Source organism: Rhineura floridana, chromosome 2 (genome assembly GCF_030035675.1).
Source record: "Rhineura floridana isolate rRhiFlo1 chromosome 2, rRhiFlo1.hap2, whole genome shotgun sequence".
Classification (NCBI taxonomy): Eukaryota; Metazoa; Chordata; class Lepidosauria; order Squamata; family Rhineuridae; genus Rhineura; species Rhineura floridana.
The window spans coordinates 42,186,503-42,203,091 of record NC_084481.1 but is presented as its reverse complement, the minus strand read 5'-3'; the positions used below and the strand labels follow the sequence as shown (position 1 = coordinate 42,203,091).

The following is a 16,589-nucleotide window of genomic DNA, read 5'->3' as shown; positions in this document are numbered from 1 at the left end:
AAAAACTTGTAGGTCAAGTAGATCTTCTTGTAGGGTTTCTAATGGGACCTTTTCCCCTAATTGCTGCACAGGACAGGTCATTTTTGTTACATTTGCCAAAGGGAAGGGGAGGGAAGGGGTAAACCGCCCCTCCCTATGTGCTGTGCTCCTGATGAAAATTATTTCCCCACCACCACAAATACCTAGTATTAAATGTTTAAAATCGCAATACATGGTTGTTAACTCTATGATTAACACAAAGTTTAGTTCAGCCCTTAAGTGCCATCAAGTAACAAGCAAGGTTTTGAGTTCTCCAGAAGTCTTCCTTTTTCTTAACATCGAACCTGAAGAAGAGTTCTACAGAACTCAAAACATTGCTCACTACTTTGTTACATTTTAGTTGGTCTGAAGATTGGTACTATGGCTTTTGGGATCCCCCCCGCCTGCCCTGATGGCTACCTAAGGTTTTTATAAGCTGGTGTCAAGTTGGTATACATCCACAGTACTGTGGAAACAATTCCACAAAACAGGGTCCACCAATGTCAGTTCCCGATGCTTTTCTGAAAATAGTGATTTTTTTTTAAAGGGTAGGCCTTAATTGTTTAGTTTAAGTGATTTTTATTGTTTATGGGATAGTTTGCATTATAAGAACACAGGAAGCTCTTATGTCTAGTCTTGTACAGTCTACTCCAGGGATGGAGAACCTGGGGTCTTCCAGATGTTACTGGACTACAGCTCCCATCATCCTTGACTATCAGGCATCCTGTTTGGGGCTGGTGGGAGATGGAATCTAAGAACATTCGGAAAGCCTCAGGTTTTCCATTCCAGGTTTACGCTATTGGTCTTCAGCTATCTGGATCTCAGCCTGACCCAGTCTAGATCACATGAGCACCATTGTTAAAATAAATAAATAAGAAGCATATTTGCACTAAAGATGCATCCTGGATCGGAAACTAGTGAAGACTTCTAACCGGCAGCAGCTTTCCAAGGTGTCTTTGCCTTTCCCATCACCAGTAACCTGACTCTTCACTAACTGGAAGTGCCAGGGATTCATTGAACCTGGGGCTTTCTACATGCAAGGCAAGTGTTTTACTACTGAGCTATGGCCCCTCCCCAATTTGCTGCATTTTTCAGCAGCAGCATTTTTTAATGTCAGAAAGCATCACACCACACTGTTGAATTCAAGCAGTTTTGCATCATCTTTATTCAGTTCACATCCACACTGCTTTCAGGCATCATTATCTCCTGAAAGACAAAGCAATCCGGTCCAGATGATCATAACTTGGATTAATAAGCCTTTTGCTTATGCAAGCCAGGGGTTAGAGTGTATCAGTCTAATTTTCACTTGGACCTTTAAGGGCTCCTCCAGACAACCTGTTCATTGAGCATTCATTCTGATTTGCTTGCACAAAGCTTACATGGAGGTTAAAAGTATGTCTGTTCTTTACTGAGCAGTCTTTCCAATCTGTTTGTTGTACAACCTCCCTGTAATGAGCATTCATCCTGAATTCATCCCCATTTGCTTGCAAGGCAGTTATACGTTTTCCCATTCATCGTTTATTCATCCCACACTTTCAATGCATTTCCCCATCACTTGCCTAACCATGCATGGATTTGCTGCACCAGGGCAAAAGAGCACTTTCATCCAGCTCAATTGTGCAAATCTAAATTTCCAGTATCCACTTGAATCCTTCATGCAAAATACTGACAGGGCTTGTCCACATTTGAGCTGGATCTCACTTGGAAACCATGTTTTCTCCAATCAAATTTGAGCTCATTAATCCACACATGAACATTTGCAGCTGATGTTGAACATAAAATCTGATTGTCCCCATTCATACCAGTAGGCATTCCATTTGGTCTTTGTCCCTGTCAGTAGTATAGTGGCAAATTCCAAAGTGCAGGGTCCCTTCACATTAGTCACAGCCACACCCCCTTTTTTGTTGCTGGGTTGAGAATGAGATCCTTGTTAATGCCTTCTCCCACAACAACAGATATCCCTAGGAGCCAATCAGCATGAAAGGGGAGGGTGACAGCTGCTGAGAAGAGTCTTCTCAATGGCTGACTCATCGCCTTTCACTCTGATTGGCTCCTATCAGCAGGAAAGGACAAGGAAGCATGTTAGAAGACTCTTCCCAGTGGCTAACACACTCCTCTTTCATGCTGATTGGCTCATAGGATGCTGAAGACATAGGGACCCTGCTCCCAAAAAAGTAAAGGATCTAAGATGACTACACCCCTGGTCCCCACTTTCTAATTTGTTGATTCAAATGTGTTAATTTTGCATGAGTGGGGCATGCGTGCAGGAATCAGCTGAGCACAGCACACTAGTTTTTTAAAAAATTGTGTCTGCCTAGGAATTGCACAATAGCACACATTCAGAATTCCCAATTCAATACAAGCTTGGGTGCATGCATACTTTACTTTATGTTTAATCCTAAAACTGCAGGCATTTCCAAACAGGAAGATGGTTGAGGAAGAAATCAATACAGTAATATACAGTAAAATCAATAGGGGGGAAATGAAGCAGAGAGATCTGGAGAAATTACTATTTTTTTATTTTCCTGTGTTGCCCAAAATAGGCACCACTACTGCTGGAACAGAAACAGAGTAAGGAGATGTAGGGTAATAGAGGAAACAGATGCTTGATCTACGCCCAGGGGGAAAAAGCCAAGGTAATGTATCCGCTGTCTTGAGTGGAGCAGCTTGGAGTCACATTTTTCAAAAATTACCAGATTATCTCTGTTTTGGGGAAATCCAAATTGAGAGGTGGAAACCAATGGGACAGGAGCTGTTTGAGGGAGACGTCATGTGGAGGACCATACTTAAGTGAGAATGCTAACAGCTTCAAATCCACATTAAACTCAGGTGTGGACAAGCTCAGAGTTTGCAGGAGACCTAAATCTCGTGTAAAATATTTCAGATTGTTCTCCATTCCCACAATATGTGCTGCCACTCTAGTTCCAGTTCAGGAAGCAAAGGTGAGCCTCAGCAATCAGCAGTTTGGGGGGGGCATTGACTTAGTACTTTGCAAAGTAAGTAGAAACGTTTTAATAAAAACAATTTAACTTGCTTCCTGCTCAGCTTAAGCACCTGCCACCTGCTAAAACCACAAGGCACGGTATGAAAAGGCCTCTCCTCTCAGTCAACTGTCAAAACTTTATTTCAAGTGCCAGCTAATCTGTCTGGCCTTCTGATGTAGCTATGTAATGCTGCCACTAGGGGGAAATATTTTGGCTGCACCAGGAAAGAAAGTTTCTTTTAATTTGTCTCTACTTATTTTCTATTTAGTTTCTGCCGTTAATAAATGGAAAGCTGCATTTGCAGATATCTTGGAAAAATGTCTTCCTTACCAGAAAAAATCTGGAATCCCAATTCCCCTATAAACCTTGTGCTCATACCTCTGGACAAGATTTGTATATTCTGTTTCAGATCCTGCTTAGTCTGGAACAGCCTTCTACAACCTGGGGCCCTCCAGATGTTTTGGACTATAACTACCATGTGGGTGAGGCTGAGATTGGAGTTGTAATGCTAAACATCTGGAGGGCACCAGGTTGGAGGAGGCTGGTCTGGACAGCAATCCTAAACCAGATCATAAAATCCTTTCAACAATCTACATTTTGCACATGAATACGTATCCCTAACCTTAAACAACAAAACTAGTCAAGCATTACTCAGCTGTCATTTCTGAACTACTTGGAACTTCAGAGGTGAAAGAAAACCTACAAAATATTTACTCAGGAAATACCCCAAAGGAAATAAAATGACCCTAGCTAGCAGCCGGCACGAAAAGCAAACAGGCAATACCTATGCACAAACACAGCCAAAAATTGAGCCAAGGATTTAAGATATTTTTCCATTGTCTCTAGACTAATCCCATATAGAAGCTTCTTGAAGGGGCCAAGCACAGAACTGCAAGCTTCTAGCAGATGAGCATTAAAAATCAAGACATTAACTAAATTCATACACTAAGCAAATTAACTTAAAACATCTGGCTAAAGGCAGACTGGTGGTAGGTCTGAAATGCATCCGAAATAATCCTAACAGCAGTTACCTTTTATGAGAAATAAGACATGTAGGTTTGAGAGACTTTGCTCATGATCAGACACGTGTAACTATAGCTCTTTAGAGACCCGAAAGAGCTGAACAGGGTCCAGAGCAGAGGGAAATACTGACATGTTGGTTTCTGGAATACCTTTGCAAGAAGCTGCTGTGCAAGGATCATGGAATCTTCTCTCCCATAAAGATCTGTAAGGGCAACAAAGGGCAGCATATCCAGGGGTGCCATAAATGAGCACACATCCCTGACCTGTTATTTATTAGATCTATTACTTGCTTGTTACCCAAAGATCTCCAAGCAACTTAAAACAATGTTAAAAACAAAAACAAATATATCATACTTTAAAACAACACCCCCTTACAGCCACAGGAAGCTTTGCAACATACTAATAACAGACAACATAATCTCAGTCTATCATATGTCTGGGGAAAGGCACTAGGCAGACCTCACTGGGAAGCGTATTCCACAGGTGGGAAGCCACAACTGAAAAGGCCCTCTTCTTTGTCACCACCTTCTGAGCCTCCCTCAAAGGAGGGACCTGAAGAAGGGCTTCAGAAGAAGATCTAAGGGTCCGAGTAGGTTCATACTGGGAGAGGTGTTCCAGAAGATATTAGGCTCCTGAGCCATAAAGAACTATATAGGTCAAAACCAGCACTCTGAATTGGGCTTGGAAGAGTACGTAAGTGACTCAGGGAAGGCAATCCCTTCCCTCTTCATGCTAATCTTCTATTTTTTAAAGTATTTGCTTCTCACATTTGTACTTCCTAGTCCAGGGATATCCAATGTGGTGCCCTCCAGAAGTCGTGGACTACAACTCCCATCAGCTCCAGCCAGTTTAGCCAATGGTCAACGATGATGGGGGCTGTAGTCCAAACCACCTGGAAGACACCACATGGGCTACGCTGGTCTAGTCTGGAATGTGCCATACTATAAAAATCCAATTATAGTAAAAATCAATCAAACTTAAAAATATGACAGGTAAAGGAGGCGTTACAAGGGTAATGGAAGAGGATCAAACAATATAAATCTACATCGCGGGCCCAAAAATAATACAAATCATAGCTTTTAAAAAGCTAATAAAATAATGCAGTTTTTAACATCTCTAAGAAGCAGACATCAGCAAAAGTTGGGCATCTGCCAAGGTATGCAGCCCATCACCAAAATCTCTTAAATTGTCACATTAACTTTAAATTTTACAGTTTTGTCATTAAACTAAATCTACTGCACCCTCTCAAACAGCTTCATAACAACATCCATATTAATTCTTTTGCACTGCACACGAAAGAGCAGGAAAGCATGACCAAAGAAACACCAGCACTCCTTCTGAACACCGAACACCGACCAGCCCCTCCCAGGGAGGAGCTTTTAATAGAAATGACTTGCAAAACCTAAATTCAATGGATGGAGAAAGGATGGTATTGGGGGCAAGGCAGCCATGCAGAGTAGGTACGTGCACCAACAGGAAAAACATGCTAGCAGTCAGATTCGTTCAGGAGACGTGCAGGGCTCTGCAGCAAAAGACGCTTTCAAAAAGGGGCAACTAATGGGAGCACTTTATGAAACAGAACTAATGGGAGCACTTTATGAAACAGAAATTCATTTTAATGAAGACTCCATGGGATTCTGAGACAGGAGCTACTGAAACAAAACAGACCATGGGTTTCGTTAAATAACATATAAGAATACTTAGTTGAATGTCCACAAAATCCTAAATTAAGGGAATAGGTTTTACAAACTTACACTTCCCACTTTTCAAGCTGCTTTTTTTGTGCAGACTCTTGCATCTACAGCATAGATCAGGCCAAAAGTCGATCTAGCTCCACATCTTGTTTCCCCACAATGGCCAACCAGAAAACCCACTGCTGCTGTTGCACTCCATCTCGTATTCAATGGTAAACTGGAACATAAGCTGGAAGTTCCATACTGCCATTATGGCCAATTACCAGTGACAGACCTCCTCTTCTATGAATTTGTGTTACACCTATCTAAGGAATGGGCCTTTGCCACATCTTACCAGAGTGAATTCCATAAACTAAATTACATGCTGTATTTTGTCATGGGCTCCAAAGAGAACCTTTGGCAAAAGTAGAAGAATGAAGAATAAAGTACACATCTTGGGGAGGCCATTGTCAGTACTGCAGAAAGGCGTGAAGAAGGCACAGGGGAAAGGTCTTCAGAAGTGTCTGGGCCCGCTAACGTATTACTGAGAAAAGCCCAGAATTTCTTCTCCTTTCTCCTGAGCTGTCTAGTGATGAATCTGCTTGGGCACCCAGCCCAGATTTAGCTGTGGAACAGTTACAACTTAATGAACAGCTGAGAGAGCAAAGTGAAAGTAGTCAGTCTGAGCTGGAGTTTATGCTTTCACCAAAATCAAGGAAATTAGATAAGCAATGGCTTCAGAAGATGTTTTCAGCTTCTAGAAAGAGCCTTCATCTTATAGCAGAAGCAAGAAAGACCTACAATTAATCAGAGAAGTAAGTCCCTGCCCTTCTCTGATATAAAAGTCTGGTAATGCCTATTTAGTGCTGTTGCAGCAACTCCTTGCTGTCACCTCCATGCCTTGTTCCTGAGATAAAAGTAGACTGTTTGATATCCTGAAAGATGTTCCAGTATTCTGATTCATGATCAGAGTATGATGCTGTTTTCCTGTTTTAACTTCCTGAATAAAGCTTCATGAAGAAAAACCCAGTCTTCTAGTCCTGAGTCTCCTTCTTTATTTGGGAGTCAGGACATATCTCTTGCAAATGCTGCAAGGCACAGGAGTACCAGAGCAGGAAAACATGTTGCAGAAGCAAGGTTCTCTCTAACAGCAGAAGGCAGATGGGCGCCCATTATATATATACCCCTATTAAGTCCCAGCTTGAAACAGGCGCATGGTGCAAATGCGTGGAGGCTGTACATTCATTTTATTGCACTTGTACACATGTAACAATCAACACAATGTGATTGATAAATAACAGGTGAGTCTAGGATGACGTGTGTTTTATCTCACAACAAGAATCCCACAAGGTTGTTTAGGCTGAGAAATAACAACTAGCTCAAGATCATGTAATTTGCTTCATGGTTGAGCAAATCCAATACTCTACAGGCTACACCTCAATGGCTCTCAAAGCCTATGCTCAGTCGCCTCAGACAGAAGCACGCACAGTAGGGAAGCCACTAAAGAAATTTCTCAAGCCAGCCTGCCCCTAGTTTTGCAAAGTCAGCTCACTCCCAACACATACAAATGCTTCCACTGACATTGAAGCACCAATGCGGCCACCTTGGTATCCACAGTAGCTTGGATCCACGCAGTTTCTCTTTCACTTCTATCTAGCCTGAACCGTTCCTTCATTCTTCCCTGTTGACATAGTTGTGTAGTATTTTCTTGCTCCTCTTCCTGCCTCTCTAATTTTAATCTGGAAAATTAATTTTCCTCTCAGCCTTCTTTTTCCAAGAATGCTGGTTTACACAGTGCCATTTTTGTACAATCCTCTTATTGTTTCCCTCCCCTCTTTGCCTCTGCCACAATACTCTGACTCTCCCACTTCCTCTTATTTAACTTTCCTCAGTTTTTCTCATCAGGCAACATGATTCATTTATAAAAGACAGGCTATCATTTGCTGCTTTGCTTTTGAATAGAGTTTTGAATGCTTCGATGAAGCGTTGAAAAACATTTTCCATTCATTTTATGCTTCATCCAGGACCCTTAAAGAGTATTGCTAATATGAAATAGGTGTCAAGGGCCAGCTAAAGATCAACCCCACAGTGAGTGGCTCAGGGGTTACGTGCCCTGCCACCTGTGCAGCCGTGGGCAAGCTGCATAGTCCCAAGGAGCCCAGTTGCCCCCCAGCTGGCAGTTGTAGACAAGGGGCTGGCTTGTGCAGCTGTGGCAACCTGAGCAGGCCCTAGCCAGCTGGGGAGGACTAGCCTCAGAGGGAGGCAATGGTAAACCCCCTCTGAATACCGCTTACCATGAAAACCCTATTCACAGGGTAGCCTTAAGTCGGGATCAACTTGAAGGCAGTCCATTTCCATTTTTCAATATGAAACAAAATGAGAAACCTGCAGCCAAAGAATTGGATAGTTAGTAACTTCAAGTCAGTCTATGGAATTCAGCTCACAATGCTGTTCACAGCAACAGCAGAAGCCACAACTGGCAAGATTCTTCTGTGCAATCAGAGTCTAGTTTTTAGAAGCCAACATCCCTCCAGATGTTTTGAACTACAACTCCCATCATCCCTGACCCATCAGCCATGCTGGCATGGGGCTAATGGGAGCTGTCGTCAAACATCTGGAGAGCATCAGGTTAGGGGAGGCTACTATATACGGTAATTGTCTGGTTCCTTTGCTCCATGGCCCCATATCCTAAAGGGACTCAACCTTCTTTGCCTACCCATTTCCCTCCCCCCACTACTACACAGCCCTTCCTGCACCTTGAGCACATGTGAAGTTATGCCACAGACCTACTTTCCCTTCCTTTCTTTTTAAAGCTGAAGCCTTCTATAGACAGCGAGTGTTTTTTCTTCAGTCCATCAATTCTCCAAGCGGCCTTAAAACACCACTTGCGTTTTGTCTGACTTCTTCTAGCTATCCCATCTCTTGGTCAGCCTCTCTAGGACTCGTGCTTTCCTCTCCTCCCAATTCACACAGCCTTTCACACTGTGAAGCTTATTTGGAGACCCTTCTCTCATTAGTCCCTTTTTTCTCATTCCTTATCTCTCTTCCACCTCCACCTACCCTTCTTCCACAGTCCCTTTTCTCAGTTTCCTTCTCTGCACCCTGGATTCAGCCTTCTTGCCTCTAAGATTGTAACCCGTTAGCTTCCTTCATTCTTGTGGGACTAGTGACAAAGTGACTTGTGCAACTAAGAATATAAGAAGACCCTGCCGGATCAGGCCGTCTCATGAAGCATCCTGTTCTCACAGTGGCAAACCAGTTGCCCACTGGAAACTGGCAAGCAGGATTGATTTGATTTGATTTTAATATTTCTACCCTGCCTTTCGGCCAAAAAGCCCTCAAGGCGGCTTACAAAGGAGCACCAATATAAAGATACACCAATAATACATCAATAGAACATCAGTGATATAGCAATAAAACAATAAAAACAACACAATTTGCCATACATTTCAAGGTTGTCACAAACTACCTCCCCCTCACTTTGGCAAAATACGTATTATAGACATTGGGCTACTTTGCAAGGATAGCCACACTCTCTCAGTCGTCCTATCCCTTGTAATATAAATATAATAATTATGAATTTTATTTGCATTGGCATTAACAGAGTCATTTTAAAATGTTTACATTAGAAGAAAATTACACATTACACTCCTGTATTTATTGCTACAATAAATCTGAATGCAAGAATGTAAGGATCTGAATGCAAGAGCACTCTTCCCTCCTGCGGTTTCCAGCAACTGGTATTTGGAAGCATACTGCTCTACCTATGGAGGCAGAGTATAGATCATGGCTAGTAGCTGTTGATAGCCTTTTCCTCCACAAATGTCTCTAAGCCTCTTTTAAAGCCATTCAAGTTGGTGGCCATCACCGCCTCTTGTAGGAGCGAATTCCATAGCTTAACTATAGTATAACTAAGGTCTGGGTGAAGTTTTAATTCCTGCCCAATGGGCAACTTCCCTTCCTTCATAGAAATGGAGCTGTATAGTTTTAAAATCTTTAAGCCCTGAGCAGTTGGAGCAGTTATGAACATTCTGTGCCATCACACCAGTTCAGCCAACGAACCTCACAGGTTTTACCACCACAAGCACAATGCAACAGTGTGTTCTTCTATAAAACTAGCATTGCATAGATCTAGCAGTATTTTCACGAATCCATTCATGTAACTCACTCTCATGTCCTTCCCATCTGGGACACTGCGATGTTGTATAACAGCAGGAAATGCTGATTATTTTGTTACATATGCCAGAACACAAAAAAGACAGCTTGTGGTTTTTCCCAGTTTTGGTGACCCTATGAAAACAAGGTGGGGGGGGAGGAAGGAGAAAAACACTAATAAAGCTTTAAAATGTCAAGAATCAGCATATTCTAACCTTCTGGATCCAAACATTATTTTGCACGTTTGGGGGCTAACCACAACACATGCCAGCTCTGCAAGAGATCACTGATCCAATTCTAAAAGGTCTTTGGTTGGTGCTTTCTCAAATTTCCTTTATAGGGCTCAAGGGGGCATGCATGCCCCCATTTCACCCTCACAACCACCCTAAACGTCATTTTTAGGCTGAACCTGGGTATTCCCCTCATCCTAGTCTGAACACTACACAATTTTCAAAGAATATGCAAGTTATTTACAGAGTACAGACTCCAAAGAACCATGATACTGGTTTTGTGACTCCAAGTGCCCTTTAGATTTGTTTTTCCTCAGACAGCAACCTCCAAGCTCTCCCAATGGCCACATGGTAGACTGCAATTGAAACCAATGGAAGTTTTGAAAACAGTATTGTGCTAGGGCCTGGGGAGGAGGGAGGTCAGCTGTTCAGAGGGGGGAAAAAAAGTTGGATCCTACTGGGTAGGCCTCTTATGCCAAACCAAGCAACTCTGGATACTGGGCAATTTTTCTCTTCTTCTTCCTCTTGGAGTAAGAAATCTTTATGGAAGGAAAAAAGGAAAATTATATAGCTGCCCTTGAACTGCAGAAGCAAAAGGAAGACACACTCCAGCTTCTCCAACTGGCCAGGGCATTAAAGGCCACTAGCCATTAAAGGCATTGCCTATGTCTCAGGAAAATCATCATGGCAAGGGGGAGACCAACCTGGCCTCATCCATCAGCCACTGAAGCAACAGCAGCTGCAGTGCTTGCTTTCGTCTTCCCTCCTCTTTGTTTTTTCGTGTCTACTATATTGTGAACCTGTGTTATCTTTTAGCGTTCAGAAAATGTTAGGCATTTTGTAAGCATTAAAATCAATAATAATTCAGCAACACAGAAAAAGGGGAAAGAGCTAGGTTACCCGATCCCAAATAATCCTAAAATATTGCTCTTCAGTTATTTAAAAGATAATAATAATAATAATAATAAATTTAATTTCTTCGTCGCCTATCTGGCCAATGGCCACTCTAGGCGACTTACAAAATTATTAAAATACAATTAATAAAATACAGTAATACAATAAAAACAATAGATCTACAACAACAATATTAAAACTGGGTAGGAGGCATTACAATTATATCGATTAACCCTCCCCGGATACCCCGAAGGCCTGCTGAAAAAGCCAAGTCTTTAAGGCTTTCCGAAATACATTTAGGGAAGAGGCATGCCGGAGATCTTGTGGGAGGGAGTTCCAAAGAGTGGGGGCCGCCACTGAGAATGCCCTCTCTCTTGTACCCGCCAATCTGGCTGTTTTTGTTGGCGGGATTGAGAGAAGGCCCTGTGATGATTTAGAAATGGTATTAAACCTTTTGACATCTGCAAAAAATACAGCAAAAGCTTGGAGACAGAAAACACTTGCACTTTTTTGACTGGTATAAAAAGATTTTGGATATTGTAACACTATCTAAGTTGACTTACTATAGAAAAGAGAAGTATGGACAGGCAAATCAATTTTTGGAATGTTGGACTATCTTTTTGATGTATTAGAGTAACAAATTTCAAGATAATGTACATCCATATAATGTATTTACTTTATTATAAGAAGTTACTATTCATCTAAGTAATTACCTATTATTTTTATTTTCTTTCTCTTTGTCAAATGTAAGCATTATTTTTGGAAATTAAAAAAATCAGAACAAAGGGAGAGAGCTAGCAAACTCCACTAAAGAAGCAGTCACATGTGTAGCCCAATCCCATGCATGCTTACACTGAAGTTAAATCCACTCAATTCAAGGGGGCTTACTTCTAAGTCAGTGTGCACAGGACTCTCTGCATCTATGCAATGCAATCCTATGCACTTTGATTTATAAATAATCCCCATTTTGGGGCCTACTCCTCACTACTGTGTACAGGATTACAGCCTTAATCCTTTGCATTAGCCAAGTGCTATAAAAGTTCAGCTTTCTCCCCTTCCCCATTCTTTTTTTGAGCGGGGTCTCTAATACAACTACAAGACATGCTACAAAGAGATTAAGAATGCTTTCATTATGAAATATTTAAATCTTCATTTTTTTGCAGACAGGTAAATTAACCACCCCCCACACAAAAACTGAACCAACTAAGCTGGAAGTTAATTCTTCCCTGTTGACAGAATTACGTGTAGCTGTTGAATAAACTTGCGATCAGATGCCCAGTGCTGTCTCAGCAAGTCTCATGCTATAACTTTTCTAGCCCAACCACGATAACCTTAAACACGCATAACACTCATTTTCAGACTTGCTGCAAAACACAGACCTGTGATGTCTTCAACGGTAGGAGAGCTGTCCTTCTGAAGCTCACCTCAGCTTCCTACTCATTTCCTGAGAGAGAGATGCACATGACACTACAGACTTCCGCACTGCACCTCGTTGAAAAACTTGCTTCATTTACTTGGTTTCAGCTTGGGGAATATATTTATACTTCACATTATTGTACATTCCATTTATTTGCATAATACCACCACCTATGCTTTGCTTGTTCAGCTCCTTAAAGAGTTCTCCAAAAGTTAAAAGGATAAGCACAAGGAGACAACTAGAAGTGTTATAGGAATGGCTCTCAGGGCCATATTAAAGCTTGAACTGTGTGTTTGTCAGTGTGTATTGATATCTTTTGCCACACTGCTGACTCATAAACCACGTTCTGTTGGTGGCTTCCTACTGGCAGAACAGACAGGACCCACACAAATAAGGCAAATGAGCACACACACCCCTCTCTCTCTCTCACACCCACACACACTTCATTCTTCCCATTAACTCCATCCTGTCCCTGAAGCTTTTCTGCTGCACAGATGGGTTGGGGAGGGGCGACTACCAATTGGTACCCTTGTTAGGGTACTAATTTTTAAATTTTGCCTAGAAGTGAGAATATAGCCACTGCACCACTGCACTGTGATCAGGGAACATTTATTGTGGTGTGAGCCACAGGAAATTTTGAGAGAAACGAATGCAATGGGAAGAATCACCGAATTTTCAAAACAGGATCACTTCTGCCACAAAAGGGGCCCTCTGCTGCAGCTTACAGAGCATAAATGATCAACCCAGCCCCAATTACCTAAACAAAGGGGGGGCCTAGGCAGGGGTAAATTCCAGGTTTGAAAAAGAGGCAACCAGATACTCCTTCATACGAGCACAGCTAATGTTCATATTTTCATTTTTCTAATTCATGCAGGTATGGCTTAATTCCTTTCAGCTTAGAATAATATTCTAAAGCCTTACCTAGAGCAGACAGGAGGAAAAGTACCCAATACCTGGAAAACCATCATGGGAGATGGAGCAGAGGTGGCACAGAAGCAGTAGACATCGATGCAAATTGTACGTGAAACCACAGGACAGGAAGCAGCATTAGGCATATTTACACAGAATTTGTAACCAAGGGGCCATATATCCATTTAGTGAAGGGCTAAAAGAGGAAGGTGGTATTGCTAAATTTGTGTTAAGAAACTCATCTCTATTCACATGCAAAACGGCATTCAGAACTAAGCAGCCTTGGCTTTCCTTCATTCTATAAAGTACTGAGAAGCTACTGTCTCAGTCTCCTCTACTAAAATATTGCATTTATACACACAGCGGCACTGCAATCCTACCAGGCTGGAAAGAGACCAGGATGAATTCTCTACTGCAGCCTTTGCCAACCAGGTGTCCTGCAGCTGTTTTGGACAGCAACTCCCAGCAGATCTAACTGCTCTACTCATTTGTTATGGCCCAAGTGCCTAGATAGCCCCTACTGCAGGGCCACTGGCCTCCTAGTTCTAAAACAGTGGGGTCAGGTCTGAGTCTAAGGGAGCGAGGGTGAAGACAACTATATTTGTAGCCCAAATTAGCATGAATTTAACATGAGTTAATCAGACAAATGAAGAGAGAAGCCTTGCGACAAATGAAAGTAGTGCCCCTTTTAAGTATCAGGTGTGGATGGGGAAGAGTAGACTACGTGCAGCCTGTCTGCATACATCCAGAGAGTGACTGGCCTCAGAAGTCAGGTGTACACAGTCCAAAATGATGTGCCTAACAAGTAAACAGGAATAGCTGATGCTCTCATTATGTGGGTCATGACAGGCTTGTGTTAGAACTAGAGTGTTCAACAGGAATTAAAGTAGAAGAAATATGAGATTGTGTTTTACTATTAGCTGTGAGAATGCATGCAGGTATACTATGTTCCTTCATTCTGCAACAGGATGTCTGTCAATTACCAAGGCCTGATAGAGTCTTAAGAGCCAGTGTGGTATAGTGGTTAGAGTGTTGGATGAGTGTCAGGGAGACCCACATTCAGCCACAAAACTCACCAGGCGATCTTGGGCCGGTCACACTCTCTCAGCCTAATCTACCTTACCAGGCTGTTATGAGAAGAGAATCACAGATGCTTGATGTCCTTGGAAGAAAGGCAGAGTCCACATGTAATAACTAATAAAAGTAAATTCCAAATTAATTACTATTAATAATTATTAAATTTATTTATTACTTTTCATCAGCAGGTCCCAGGACAAGTTACACTTTAAAATTCAATTTTTAAAACAGTTAAAAATAAATTGCAGTCACAGGATTAGGGTGGGTCAAAAGTGATCAAAGAGTTGTCTGCAAGATCTCATTCCTGCACACAAATGCCACTCATCCCAGTTTATTCAGTTTTGGCAGAGTCAGCCATGACCTGATTAAAATAAAATCAGTTCTGTTTATAAAGACACACCTTGAGGATATTGATTCAAATTGTGTTGTTTTGTCAAGTACTAGCTCTACCCAATACTTATTTTGTGGCAAACTGTATTACAAAGGAGGCTTGCTCTTTAATTAAACCAGGGCTGGAGCACTTGTACCTCTCCAGACATTACTGTACTACTACTTCCAATATCTCTGACCATTGGCTATTCTTGCTGGAGCTGATGGGAGATGGAATCCAACACCATCCAGAGGAGCACAGGTTCCTCGCCCCCTTTTAAAATCATCCGCTCTGCAAACTGATTTATATTTTTCTTGCACATAACTGTGCTGATATTTCTCCTGAAAAAACAGCTGTATAGCAAATCCCTTTGAATTATCCTTGTTGAATCCATCATGCTTAGATACAGTTATGAGGACTACTCAACAAATTTCCAACCCTGGCTTGGTGGACTGTGTATCAGAGGCTGCCTTGTATCAAGCCAGTCCATCAGTTCATCTAGTATTACAGCAGCTCCCAAGGAAGGGATATTTTCCTGCGCAACAACACAAGAGCCTTTCAGTTGTTGGTGTCAGCGATCAAACCCAACTTGAAATTTTAGCCATGCAAATCATGCATACTGGGTCGTGCTTCCTCCTTGTAACACTGCATCCGATGGTTACGTCTTCCTGAAGCCCCCATTTTCTGCACTAGTACCCATTTTTGTATACAGCATTGTAGCATACCCAATGCATGTGTGACCAAAGTTTCCCTGGAAAGATGCCCCCGCAAGCCGAGAATGCAAATACTGGTTACAATTATTATTATTATTATTGCACATGCAGTTAAAGTGATCTCTTTCAGTCAGCAGAAAAAATATATATGCGGTAGGCCCCTTGACCATGAAAGAAGCTGAAGGGAAGTTGAAGAGTTCAGGAAGTGACTTGACGTTTGCTCATGAGACACTGCCCCCATTGTCTTTGTGTTTAGTTTAAAACTGAGCTAATTTTGAAAGACTTAAGGGGAAAACACTAGCATGCTTTGCTGACAGCAGCAGGCCTTTTTTGATGAGGAGTCAACAAGCCCATTTACAGTAGCATCAAAAGAGTAGCATCAGACATTTTGATAGGCCTGGGGGCAGAGGAGGGAGGGCCAGCATCAGCACCTTGCTCATCCAGCTCCTCACCACACCCCAACAGCAACCCCATGATGGCATGCCATTGATGAAACGTTGCCTCTCACTGCAGGGGACATGTATCTAAGCTGTGAAAGTTCTTTCTTTTTTTAAAAAAAATGCAATGGTTAGGTGCGGGGAACAGTAAGCACAAAGCCCCTCCCCACTCCATAATGTCCAAAGCTGTTATTTGTAGCCAATAAAGTGAGGTACATGGCTTTAAACGGAAGAAATGAGACAAATTCATGGAGAATAAGTCTATCATTGGCTACAAGCCATGATGGCTATCCCTTACTTCAAGGAACAAAAGCTGCATGCCTCTGAATATCAGTAATTGCAGTGACAGAGCCATATACCTCAGTGTTAAGAGGATCTGCTTTGCATGTAAAAGGTTCAGGGTCAATCCTATGCATCTCCAGGTAGGGCAGGGAATGTCCCCTGTCTGAAACCACAGAGAACCAACACGAGTCAGTGAAGACAATACTGAGCTAAATGGATCAATAGTCTGGCACACTATACGGCAGCTTCCTATGTTCCAGTGAGAGGGGGCTATTGCACTCATGTACCACTTTTGGGGAAAAGAGGATGCTGGACTCGATAGGCCTTGTTTCTTCTTCTAGATTCAATGTGCTGGCTAAGTAGTCAACAACATCAGAATTAACAAATTACTGTAATGGAGGCTGCCA

At 42.1% G+C, this 16,589-nt stretch overlaps 1 protein-coding gene across 10 annotated transcripts in view; it reads right to left on the bottom strand.

Moving 5' to 3' along the window:
• The window catches only part of WIPF1 (WAS/WASL interacting protein family member 1), an 80,790-nt gene that overhangs the window by 41,674 nt on the left and 22,527 nt on the right, over nt 1–16,589 (bottom strand). For 2 of the 10 annotated variants that reach the window (XM_061608437.1, XM_061608434.1), the window contains exons 2-3: nt 9,867–9,988; nt 7,993–8,083 (exon numbers count right to left, since the gene is read on the bottom strand). The exons of 4 other annotated variants lie outside the window; for them this stretch is intronic. The gene's annotated coding sequence lies outside the window, so the exon portion shown is untranslated. Of the gene's footprint in view, nt 1–4,174; nt 4,204–7,992; nt 8,084–9,866; nt 9,989–12,356; nt 12,630–14,379; nt 14,401–16,589 lie in introns of those variants that run through there. 4 more of the 10 variants (XM_061608435.1, XM_061608436.1, XM_061608439.1 and 1 more) reach the window with 4 other exon arrangements.